The sequence below is a fragment of the Lygodium microphyllum genome, chromosome 19, assembly GCF_053477565.2.
Source record: "Lygodium microphyllum isolate KBCC chromosome 19, Lygodium_microphyllum_v1.1.10, whole genome shotgun sequence".
In the NCBI taxonomy this organism is placed as follows: Eukaryota; Viridiplantae; Streptophyta; class Polypodiopsida; order Schizaeales; family Lygodiaceae; genus Lygodium; species Lygodium microphyllum.
This window is the reverse complement of record NC_141153.1, coordinates 25,410,587-25,423,116: the sequence shown is the minus strand read 5'-3', so window position 1 is coordinate 25,423,116 and position 12,530 is coordinate 25,410,587.

The window sequence follows — 12,530 nt, the reverse complement described above, 5'->3', positions numbered from 1 at the left end:
GTTTTTAATGGTTGATTGATTCAACCCTCTGTAGGCAATGCATAGCCGAAGCATTCCATCTTTCTTCTTCTAGAATAGCACTAGAGCTCCCCATGGCGAACTGCTAGGACGGATGTAGCCTTGGTCTAAAAGTTGCTTGAGTTGCTCCTTCAGCTCAATCGCTTCCGGGATGGACATCCTATTTGGTCTCTTTACGACTGGTGCAGCTCCTGGTGCCAACTTGATTTCATGATTGACTTCCCTTTGAGGATGAAGTTCCGTCAGCTCTTCAGGAAATACGTCCGCGTATTCCTTTAACCATGAAGGTTCTTCCCTAGATTCCTGATTCTGATCTAGCTTATTTAGTTTAATCAAATAGATAGGTAGCCCCTTTCTAACTCCTTTTATTATACGTGTTGCCTTGGCTAGTTGAATTTTTGGCTTCCCAGCCTCTCCTTGAGTTGTGACCAGTTCTCCTTCAGAATTTCGAAAGGAGACTTGGGCCTTTCCACAGTGAATGTGGGCATCATTAGGTTTTAGCCAATCTATTCCGAGCCAACATTCATGGACACCTAGGTTCATTACCCTGAATCTAACAAAAAACGACTTTCCACCTAGTAGGAATTTCACCTTAGCAGTTTGCCTAATACAAGAGACCTCACAACCATTTGCTAATTCCACAAGTAAGGTAGGTGCATCTTTTGTGGCTATTCCTAATCTTTTTGCAAAAACTAGTGAAATGAAGGAATGTGTACTGCCACAATCAATCAAGGTTTTTGAAACTTTTACCTTGATAATCCGATGGTTTTTGAATCACTGAGAATTGGCATTTTGGGCCTTTCTTGTGAAGAGCGGTGTGAACCGTTGCCCTCTCAATGTCAGCTTCCATGGATGGTTCTTCTTCATCACCCAGCTCCTTTTTTCTATCGGCAGGGATTACTCGAGCCACTTCTTTGTACACATACTTGTTTTGTTTGACTTTCCAACCGCCGACATGTAGGGTTGCATTTGCGTGAGCCTCAACAAAGATGTATAGCTTCACGATCTTTAAATCCTCCATCCACTTGATTCTCTTTAAGTTGGTCTGAAGGTATGCACGTCGGTGGGCCGCTATGTAATATATTCCTGATTCACCCATCCATCTCCGTTCCATGTACAGGGGTGAAGGATTGTAGATACGGTCGAGAATATCCATCATGCCTAGCCTCCGTCGATAGTCCGAAGCATGCATTGCAGTCATAAACATAACCTGGAACACCAAGAACTTGTTCCATGCTTCACAACTCTACAGGCCAGCATCCATAAGTAAGTAAGGAAATGTTCTTAATGGCAACATTGCTCTACTTTCCCTTATTAAGTTTCCTTGTAAATATTAGATTCTGTTGGTTCGCTCTAATACCAACTGTAATGTGTCCCCCCTGTCTACTTGTAGGACACGTCTTAACAGCCCATCGGGAAGAGAGTCTAGAATGTGCTGCCCGGCACTCCCAAGGAATGTCACAGGGTTTGCGATCTAGGTCGTCCCGAGTCTGCCACAAAGTGGAAGCATTCCGGCCATTCCCACTTAGGACCATCAGGTTTTCCCTAATGGTCAAGTTCCTAGGAGATAACTAGCATCGAGCCCCAGACACAAACTACTTTGTGCAGAAACATCAGGGTCGAAGCGGATTTATACTGCACTTGGTTCAAGGAGAATGGGACACGAGAGGGATGCGAAGCTCGATCTCTCTGTGCGTAAGGCATAGTCCCATTCCGTTCCCCTAAAACAACATAAATCGGGACTCTAGCTCTATAGATTCTAGGACATTGTTACCTCGCAGTCAATTCCTTTGAGAAAAGTTTCTGGCCAACCCGGACCACCCTTCTATAGGACGAACCCAGAGTCACGTCCATCGCACTTTCCTTGGGTTGCTTTAGTTATCTAATTACCTACCACATTTAGTTTGATAAGAAAAAACAACTTTCTTAATTAAACCAAATTAATTCACTGGTTCCTTCATGTAACTCAAGCACTGACACAGAACTCCAATGTCAAGCAAGTTCCTTTTCAATATTTGATCTTTATTTATCAGTCTTTGGAATACATCAAATAAACCTACCCGAAGGCTATCCCAGCAATCCTCAGGGATCGCTATTCCAAGTTTCGCCCGTTGACTAGTATGCGGGCCTCGAGATCCCATCTCGAGTCATGTCAACCTCTTGTGCAGGATCTGGAGGCAAGCGATTTACGGCCAGAGCCTCCCTTGGCACCCAAGTGTCCTCCTGCTCCAAGAAGCACCCACAGAGAGACCTCTCGCGGCGAGTTCCGTCCACGTACCCGGTACGGCTAACAACCCCCTTCGATAGGGTTAGGTAGACAAGTAACTGATACTGCCTCTCCTTCCAGGCTTTTAACCTGAAGCATTAGATGTTTTTCTTGAATTAGTTCCTTGAGCAAAGAAGTACAAACGGTGCACCTAAGTATACAATCACAAGCATTCCAGTGGTTGTTCGTACGGCCAACTGCTAAGGTGTGATTCCTTCTCCCCGAATGCTTCCAGCATTCGATCCTGGATCAATCGTGACTTGGCAAGATCCCAAGGGTTTTGTAAGCTAAGTTGCTTGATTACCCTTTTTTCTTGGATTAGGGTTTATACCCTGTTAACCCAAATTGTCACTACCTTAGGTTTCCTTATATTAAGGTCAATAAATCTTGGGCAACCTCGTCGCCCTAGCTTAGTTGGTCAATTGCTTTCTTGGTAATTCATTACTACCTTGGCTTGACAAATAAGTCTTTAAGGAAACGTGTTGAAGCAAGACGACTACTCGATTCTTAGGAAATTTAACTTACAAATAGAACTTGCCAAGCTTGGTCTAAGGTGTAGGGGTTCTATTTTGTGATTTAGATGCAAGAGCAAATGAGGTTACAGCTTGTTGCATGAGATAGGTGTCAGTATGTGACTTGTGGGATTATATCTTTCTTTGTACGATCTTTCTAGATCAAGAACACCTTTGATCAAGATAAGGGCTTGGGAGTCCTCTTGACCCAATCCAAACCCTAATCCTACTAGGCCGATAAATGTTTTGGCTTTGGGGTTCCTAAATCCTTGTGAAGGTCTAGTATTTGGTCCTCTGATCCTTAGGGTGAGAACCCTAGATCATTCTTGCACAGGTGATTAGATAGTCCTAACATTTTGAGAATATGGGTAGGACCTTTGAGATCGGAAATATTAGATTGGCATCGTAAGTGCGATACTATGTAGAATTTTAACATAGCTTAACGCTACCTAGCACATTGAGGTGATCGTCATATGCTAACTAATCGTACCTTTATGACTTTCATGTAAGCTACTCATTTATACGCGAATTACTTAGTTAATCTAACCAACCCATGATTAAAGATGACCTTTCCTTTAGAGATGCAAATACTTTCTTCTAAATTTGCAAGTACTTTTCCCTAAAAGATGTAAGTAACTGCAAGATGAGTGAGATGTATCATTCCATGCAATTTCGAGACCATAGACCTTTTCCCTTTATGCACTATAGGACCTATAGTGATCTTTCTTTTCCTTGGCTTATGCGATGTTGATTGACATTCAGAGCTATTCTTTAAAACCCTACATTTTATGCATCGTATTCAAGCTTTTAATAAAGATGCATCCTTTTCGAATTCCAAACTTTGATAAAAGAACTTCATGCATGGGTGTATCAATCTTTCATGATCAGATGCCATGAATCCATCATTGATTTAATCCTTCTTCCACCGCTTATCGCAACCTAAATTGCAACTAACATTGCATGCGAATTGCATAACATCAAAGTTCATAAATATTTTCCTTTCATTGCAACTATTTAGGCATCATTTAATGCCCATCGACAATTATCTTATACGAGTCACAACCAGAAATTTGTTATGTAAGTGCATTATGTGTCATAAGCCCTATCCTTTGCGAGATGCAACCCAAACACTTTCGCACAATTCCATCTTTTAACTTATGCACCGTACCTTCAAAGATGTGACTACTCTTGACCATGGAAATGCAAGCAAATGCGAGCACTTGTTGTGCAACTACACTTAGTAAATCGCACGAGCATATAAATTTTCCAATGCATTTAAGTTTCCTATGTGAATTAAAACATGCTTAGTGCATCCTTTCCATGCGGGGTTAATTTTTGGAACATGGGCATTCAATATCGGGGCATTGTCCACTCTCGTACTTTGGGTGGAAGCTCATGTGTGTGCTCCTCTCTCCTTTTGCTTAGGAGCCATTGATGCAGTAAATTTCATCTCAGCAACTCTCCCTTGGTTCACTTACGCATTTCAAAGTCACTCTATCCAAGATCTCCTCTTCCACACAGGACACAGACCTTGCAAGACATGGTTGAAAAAAAACCGGGAAGGCACGGGTGACTAGGCCTAGGGAAGCTTCAATAGAAGCTTCCAAGGTTCTGGAAAAATAGGGAGATGATGTGGAGAGGATGATGGAGAGGATGACATTGGAGATGAAGACGATGATGATAATGATGATGATGATGATGATGATGGGGCGCAGCAGCAAGTGGCGGCGGCAGCAGTCGGACATTGGCAGACAGCTACTTACGGCGGCCAGTAGCTCCACGATCCCCTCCTCCTCCCCCTCAAGCTTGGGAAGGGGGTTTCATATAGGTTGAAGGGAGGGGGGGGGGGGGTAGCCACACAAGTGGCAGGGTGCATGCCCTCCTCCCCATGCCCCTCCACAACTCCAGCTTACACATACTCCCTCTCCTCGCCATGCAACGGTTGAAGGGGAGGGAGTTAAAAAAATTTGCAATTAATTCATTATCTTTTTTTGTCCCGTGAAGCGGTGTTCCCGTGTGGGCTATGGTTTTTAGCCATGGTCTCTTATGCACAACGTGGGTTGGAATTTGTTAATGCGCGAGGGTGGAGTACTTAGCCCAAGGTTTTTGTGTTGTGGGAGATTACTTTGAGTTGGTTTTGCGCGAGATCAAGAGTCGTTAATATTTCATTGCGGAAATATTACAAGACCGACCTCATGAAAGGGATCATTAATGTATCACACTATTTGAGTAACCATAACTTGGTACGGAATACAAATAGATTTAGATCTTATTTTTGTATCTATTTTTTAATATTATTAAAGATTTCAAGTCACCATTTTTTCAAAAATCACGTAATGGCTATACCGTCGCCCCCGAACCTCGCCGTTGGGGGCAACCCCCATCAAGGGCACTACCCCCAACCCCCTACTAGGGATGTTTCCCGCGCACCCCTACCAAGGGGCACTATCCCTCGAACCCCCCCATTGGAAGCATTGCCCCCACATCCCTACAAGGGGCGCTATCCCTAAATCCCGACTAGGGACATTACTCCCAAACCTCCACTGAGGAGGACATTTCCCTCAAAGTCTCACCAGGGGCATTTCTCCTAGACTTGCTCCTTCCCCCTTGCCCCTCCTTAAGAACCCACCATTGGGATATTTCCCCTATTTCCACAGCTAGAGATTTTGCGTACATACTCTCTATCCTACCCTGCTAGAGATTCTACTCTCGAACTATCACTAAGGTGACTTCAAATTCCTCAATGATATTACACAATACATATTAGATACATTAAATATACATAATCTTTAAAAATATGATTTAATATATTTAAATTATATTGATTAATTATTACTAAATTAATTTAATATATATATTTTTAAAATATATTCCATAATATATACATAGTACAATATACTAATATAACATGATTTAGACTAAAATAGTATAACTTAAAAATAAAATATAATATGATATATTTTACTATTATCAACAAGTAGGTAGTATAAGATTTATAAATATTTAACCATGATAGAAATTATATTTCATTCTTAAACAACTTCTAATATGCTAAAATTTCCTCAATTTTATAACTTTGTGTCATAGGAATGAAATCTCCTATTCTTTAGAGGTTATTGTGTTTTCAACATTTAAGCACAAGGTCAAAGTTTCTCATAAAATATCTTTATCCTTATTATCATGTGGAATACATGAAATAAAGGTTTTGATCATTTGATCAAATATTTTCTAACGGAGATCACAAAGATTATTTATCCTTGTTGACATACAATAAAGGCTTTGACCATTTGGCTAAATCTTGTTCTATGGACATCACAAACAATTATTATCCTTGCTATCATCTAGGTTGCATACAATACATGTTCTGACCATATGACTAAATCTTTTCTTGTGGACATCACAAATAATTTTAATCCTAAGTCTTGTGTAAAATAGTCGCAATAGAGATTTTGACCATCTGGCTAAATCTTTTTCCATAAAGATCACAATGAACTTTTATCCTTGTTCTATGTTTTTTTCTTGAGGTTTTGACCAAGTGGCTAAATATTTTTCTATGGAGACCACAATGAACTTTTATCCTTTTTGTCATGTGAAATACATACAACAAAGGTTTTAATCATTTGACTGTATTTTCTCCTAGGGGATCACAAATAATTTTTATATTTGCTATGGTATGGAATACATACAATAGATTTTTGACCAGGTGGCTAAATCTTTTGCTAATACATTATAAATAATTTGAATCATTGTTCTCCTGTTGAATAGATATAGTACAAGTTTTGAACATCTGCTATATCTTTTCCCAAGGAGAACACACAAGGAAGTTTTTGCTTACTCAAAGAGTAGCTAATAAAATAAAGTAAAATCAAGGGCAGCTAAAAATAATAGAAGAAACTTTTCTTGTTTATTGTAGGTCATAGTTCATGAGAAAGTTTGTTTTTGGCCATATGGTCTGACTCAAATCCATCCCCTTTCTGTATGATGTTTCCATTAATACTTTCTATTATGGAAGTTGGACTCATTCTATCTAATGTTTAAGTGCTTTTTTCGTTTCAATGAATTTGATACTTCATTGTATTTAGCAATTTAATTACTATTTTCTTCTATTTGAGAGGTGACAACATACAAATGATAAAATCTCCATTTTCTCACTTGTACATGTATTATGAATAAAAAATATTATTTGGAGAAATTGTGAATTTGCTAGTTGATCATGAGATTGTTGCACTTGGGAGAGTGCATGCAATACATCCAAATGAGACATGCCATGGAGAAACACTCGAAGATGGATATATTTTAGTGGCTACTGATAAATTTTTAAATGTAGCAGCATATTTGCCATTCCCAACAATTGACGCAATGAAGGTTCATGAACCTGTAGGTGGTTTTGCCAAATGGGAAAGAAAGATGTGATGGTTATTTCAAACTCAATAACAATTCATGACGGAGGAGATGATTACCAATCAAACCATGTCCTACCTTCTGAGGATATTGATGTTCTTAGCATTTGTGAAAGTTGGAGAGAACGTAGAGTGATGCTATGGATAGAAGGCAACATTGTGTGTGTTGGAACAGGGGTTATATTATTGGCTTTTCCATATGATGTGATAAACTTTGAATTTTAGGAGAAGAGAATGTTGGTGTGGTGGTAGATAAAGCCCTTGATCAAACCACATGAACATACATAGATGACAACCTCCACTGTGTCACTTTGGAACGATGGCCCATTAAACAAGTCACCTTTGATGATGGAACATCACTGCTACAACAACAATCATACATGCAATTTATCTCTATAAATGCTTGTGCCAAAAACATGGAAGATACCAATGAAGATTATGTTTTTGCAAAAAAATCAATTTTTGTTCAGAAGAGATCATATTGTATGGTCAATAGAAAGCCTCAAATTATTGCCCCTAAAGGTGCAAATGTGAGGACTTCTATGGACTCCATTTCACAGGTTTCCATGATTGATTGTTTCCAAGAAAAATGTTGTCAATTTGCTAATGGAGAAGCAATGCAAAATTTACGTAAATACTTTTGGGGATTGCAATTTGAAGACCACACAAACTATGTTTATGACAAATTTGAATCATAATGCAGGATTGATTACTTGGGAACAAGGAAGTACAACTTCATCTTCAATGGACAAGTGGTATATGGAAGGGCATGGTATGAGATTCATGGAATCCCAAAGACATATTTTTATAGGTACAAAACACAATTTGAGCATGGCATGAGGAGGGCAATGCATGGAAACAAGGGGGTAATAAGAGCAACTTGGGATCACACAGAGATGTGAAGAGCCATCCTTAGAGACTTTGTTAAGAAGAATGCAGAGCAAATATGACACAAGAGTAGAATAATGCAAGATGGATCAAGGGAGACACAATTGGTCATCCCAAATGTTTACAAGCAGGTAGATATATGGACAGAAGTAAATAAAACATTGAGTGGTATTGGATGTAAGCAAGTGTCCTTGTCCACCTTCAATCGTATTTGGAACACAGAGTTCAAGCATGTAACCTTAGCAAAGACAAGTGAGTTCTCTAAATGTAGTGTTTGCTCAGAGATCAAAGAGCAACTTGGAGCAACAAAGTGTTTTCAAGAGCAAAATGTGCTTCTAAAGAAGCGTCAATGTCACATGCTACAACAGCAAAGTTGTCGAAACATATACTATAGTTGGCGCTTGGCTTGAGCATTAGATCCAGAAAAAAAATTGTGCATCATACATGATAAAATGGACCAACAAAAGATAGCTATCCCTAGGCTAAGGCTTCGATCAAAGAGACTGAAAGATCTACTCAAGTACTAGTTTCTTTAAAATGCATGATTACACATGGACATGGAGAAGCTAGATATGGACATTTCTCACTCGATCTATGGCCTCATGATCCTAACTTCACAGTTGCCTCATTATCGTTGTACTTTAGGAACTTGGAGTGACTACACAAGCATGTAAATGGTGATTTATAAGTAGATGGAATGCTGAGATCAACCTTTGTGCTACTAAATGCCCTCAACTCAAAAAAAGCACTAGACCACCATCAAGGTGTTGCACAAAATAAATCATGCATGGAAGATAATAAACCACAAGATGACCATCATCATTTCGAACGATTTCTAGAGAACTTACTACTTCAACTTGATAATTGTGGATCAGAAAACAAAAATTGCTATCTCTTTACATATCTATCATTGCTTGTTGCATGAGGACCATTCAAGATGATCCATCTTGGGTTTCTCATGGTGGGTCATACACATGAAGACATCGATGCAATGTTCAACAAATTTTTAGAGAAGCTAAGGATGAGAATGTCCAAGAAGATTTATCTTTCGTAGATTTTTGGCCAAGAACACAAAGTGACGTAACCAATATAGATGTAGATAATGTAGGTGACTTTATTGGATTGGAAGAGTTGAATGATCACTACTGTGGTCCTCTGAGCAAACAACCCAAACATGCATTTGAACCAATGCTTGATGTTAAGAAAGATGACTTTGTGCTTGTTAGACCTTCAGATCCAGTATATCCAATATGGCTTGGTGTTGCACAAAGTGAGGTCGATACAAATTGAAATTCCAAAAACTTCAACAAGGTACGTATACAATATTGGGCACCAGTTTGTAGTCGTCAAAATGCTATAGATGCAGAGGTGTATTTTAATTGTTGGGATAAATATTGGATGTACAACAAAAAAGATCCTGAATAATGGGAAACAATAGATAGCATTGTCTTCTCTTGGATGAAGAAAGGTACAAAATCTCCCAAAAATTTTAAAATTCTCCCAAAGGTTGTATTGAAGATCAAAGAAAATCTACAAGAATCCATCGACTAAAGATTTTCCTTGAATATTTTCAAGGATATTAAAACTAAGGTGTTTATTAGCACCACCTTTTTGAGTTTTTTTCAATCTCTTGGAAACAACCATAAGCAGTAATATGTTCCATTGCACCAAGTTCCAAATTAATGAAATTCCCAAAATTCATGAAATCCATTTTGATTTGGTTTTCCCATATTGATGGAAAATTCCCAAAATCCTAAATATGGAGTTTTAAGGTCAACTATTTGTTTTATCTCTTGCATATGTCTTGTTTATGCCACTTGTGAGTTCAACTATTGATGTCTTATCTTCTTGGGGGTGGCATTTAGCCAGAAAGAAAATAAAGAAGGATGAATGGAGAGAAAATAAAAATGAGCGGATGAAGAAAATTTTAGTGTTGCCTTACGAAAGCTCAATAGATTCTTGGATACCGAGACTAGACTTGAGATTGATGCCTTGTTCTCCTTGGGTCATAATACACTCAAATCCCTTGTTTCTAAACACTTAACTATAAATTACTGAAGAAAAATAATAAAATGGAAAAAATAAATGATTTTCAATAGCTCAAGCTATAGGAGTTCTTGCCTAGTACGAGTTGATGGTCTAGTTGTCTTAGGTAAAATAGATAGGTGCGACCACCACTTAGTATGAATCCATTGATAGTTCTTTTAGCTAGCCGATGTTAGAGTAGTTGGTTTAAGCAACTATCTCTAGATCTATGTTAGTGTAAGAAGTTGGGAAGAATAAGGATTTAAGGTGTAAATATTAGAGATATAATGTCACACTGACATAGGTATAAACGAAGGGGACATGTTATTTTTCTCATCTTTTGACACATTAATACATAATTTTCCTTCTTCTCATTACCTTGCTCTCAGCTTCAATGGCTTTTTTCTCTTTCCTATCTTTCTCTCTTCTATTCTAGTTTTTCTCTCTCCTCATCACTCTCTTTCTCTCACTTATGCACTTCTTCTTCTCTCTCTTCTATAGTATTCTCTCTTCTCTTTCTCTCTCTCCAATTCACTTCTTGACAAGTGATATTAGAGCATTGGTCTTTGATTCATTTTTCTCTATTTCAGTTCAATTTCGCTCCATAAAAACCAAATTCAAACAAGTACTATAAGTACTTGTTGACATAGACAGTGACTAGCAAAGGTTTGCATATCATTTATAGTTAGAAAATGAGACTATATCTAGAGATCTTCAATGTAAGAGATGGGGAATATGGGGGGAATAAGAGAATAAATAATGCAGGAAAATACTTGATACACTAGCGGGTATATAAGATGTAAGGGACTTGGCATTTGCACCATCAGATTATAATAACAAATCTCCCTCATCTTCTCTCTCTCCAACTTTCATGGTTCTCTTCTCTCTCTTTTTGTCTTTCTCTCTCCATTTCTAGATTTCTCTCTCCTCATCACTCTCTTTCTCCCTCTTCTGCACTTCTTCTTCTCTCTCTTCTATAGTCTTCTCTCTCATCTTTCTCTCTCCCCAGTCCTCTCCTTGACAACTGGTATCACAGCCATAGGTTCTTGATCCAATTGGCCAACATTCCATTCAGTTATCCTTTTTAAGTCACACAGATTTAAGAGCCACATGTACACAGGTACAAACATGACATGGAGTAGTAGTGGAGCTATCAAGGATTTTTGGACCACAAGGACTACAGGTGTGGAGCATTAATGGAGTCTTGATCCAAGTTTGGAGGCTGGAAGACCAGATTTAGCAGCTCATCACTAACTTTGAGGTAAATTTTAGGGTTCCTGTTTTCAGAAGGGTTTCAAAAGACTTAGAGGAGACTATTTTCCCTTCTATCTTTTGAGAACATGCATTTTCTTCTTCTTCTTGGAGCTTTCTTTCAAGCTTTCATAGAGGAAATCCCTTCTACTATATTGATCACTTGTTCATTGTGGGAGATAACTACAAGAATGCATTCTTGACATCATAAGCTTATAATAGACAACCAACTTGATGCTTATTCATGGAGTGATGGTAGCCATTTTCAACTTGCAAGAGATGCAGCCTCTTGTGCTATTCTAACAGCCTCATGCAAGCACTTCCAAAAGGCAACAACTTGATTTTGGAAAAGCCCCAAAGCATAAGCCAAGGTAACTAAATCATCCTCATTTGCATCTGTTTCAAAGGACTACATGCACTTCCAGAAGACAATAGACTGATTTTGGCAAAGTTCTGAGGTTTCCTTCTCTAGTTAGAGAAGCATCAAGATACACTGACAGCATTGTTTGACATTCCCTTATATTAAAGAGGTTTTGTGTGAGATTTCTAGTTGGGAGTTGAATGTTTGCTGCTACAAGTGCGTCCATTAAACACTTGATGGATTCTAGATAGCACATATGGAGCTCTTGTCCAGAGTCTCTCATGAAGAACTTGAAAAGCTGACAATACCTCAATATGAGATATTTTGTTGCCTTCATGAAGGACCGAGCCACCATCCACACATAGCTGGAATCCATCATATAAATAGGCAAACACTCTTTGTGCTCTGAAGAAACCTTGTGGCCTTGAACTCAATTCTTTGAGCACAAACCTTCCCCCTTCTTTATAAGAGAGTATTGCACAAAATGCAAGACTTGGTGGCAGAAAGCTTCGCCTGAGCCTAAAAGCCGGTGTCTCTTCTCTACGTGCAAAATGACCTCCGCCTGAAGGCTTCGTACCTCCGCTTTGATCTCAGCACAGTTATTGCTTGCAAGAGCAAGGAGAAGAAGAAATCACTTAAGCCTCTAGTCAAGAAGCTCTTTGATAACATCGATAGTGTAAGTACCATATCTGTGGGATCACTACGGCTGCGCTCAACCTGCTTCCTGCCTAAATAGCCTTTGAAGCTGTTGTATTTGTTATATCCTCTTGAGGATTGGCACTGGTGGTGGAAATTGCCTCTGGCTCTGT